The sequence below is a fragment of the Penaeus monodon genome, chromosome 32, assembly GCF_015228065.2.
Source record: "Penaeus monodon isolate SGIC_2016 chromosome 32, NSTDA_Pmon_1, whole genome shotgun sequence".
In the NCBI taxonomy this organism is placed as follows: Eukaryota; Metazoa; Arthropoda; class Malacostraca; order Decapoda; family Penaeidae; genus Penaeus; species Penaeus monodon.
This window is the reverse complement of record NC_051417.1, coordinates 35,978,164-35,978,868: the sequence shown is the minus strand read 5'-3', so window position 1 is coordinate 35,978,868 and position 705 is coordinate 35,978,164. Positions and strand designations below refer to the sequence as shown.

The 705-nt window shown below is 44.4% G+C and overlaps 1 protein-coding gene across 1 annotated transcript in view; it reads right to left on the bottom strand.

Annotated features, from left to right (window-relative positions):
- Window positions 1–179: 179 nt before the first annotated feature.
- Window positions 180–705, bottom strand: part of LOC119593854 (guanine nucleotide-binding protein G(I)/G(S)/G(T) subunit beta-1-like) — a gene marked incomplete in the record, with an annotated part of 42,289 nt that continues 41,763 nt past the window's right edge. Inside the window, 1 exon segment of the mRNA XM_037942885.1 lies at window positions 180–705.

Sequence of the window (705 nt, the reverse complement as noted above, 5' to 3'; positions counted from 1 at the left end):
GGACTGGAGATTTACTTGTGACAGATCTTCATTACAGTAAAACACAGCCCATTGCTCTTCAAACCATTAAGGGATTGTTTTTCTCCTGAACAAGTCTCTAAATCATTTCAGTTATATTATCTCTTATTCCTGGAACAAGATGATTCATTTCTATAACAAAGGTTAAACAAAACAAAAGGTGTAAAGACAAATAGCTTTATTGGACAAGTCAGATAGTTACTTACATGACAAATTCACAAACGAGACTTCATAAGCTACAACCGGAGTCGGAATCAATTGAAAAATCCCTCATATAACAGTGTGCAAGTCCCAGGGACGGTGGAGGCGGTGCTCTACTGCACCCTACACGAGGCAGCAGTTGACTGAAGCGTGAAGTCAGGAGACACAAGCGACGCCTTTCCTACACGACCCCAGCAACCACTGCCCCCCATTTACTGGCACACTGACGCATGGTGGAGACACACAGCCGCCCTGGGGCCCGCCTTGTGTAAAAGTTACGCCTCTGCGGTGGACTCTGTTCTACAACTCATTGGGTATTAGAAACCACTTGTCTAAATAAAAATTCATACCTTGCTTAAGTTTACATAAATTCATTGTATGCATGTAAAATAACAATTTTGTAGCAGGAGTGACTTTGCTGCACACTTGTTTGTGAGTGTGTTATTTGGTGGTGGGGGAGGGGCGTGGCGGGCGGCCCCCCCAACG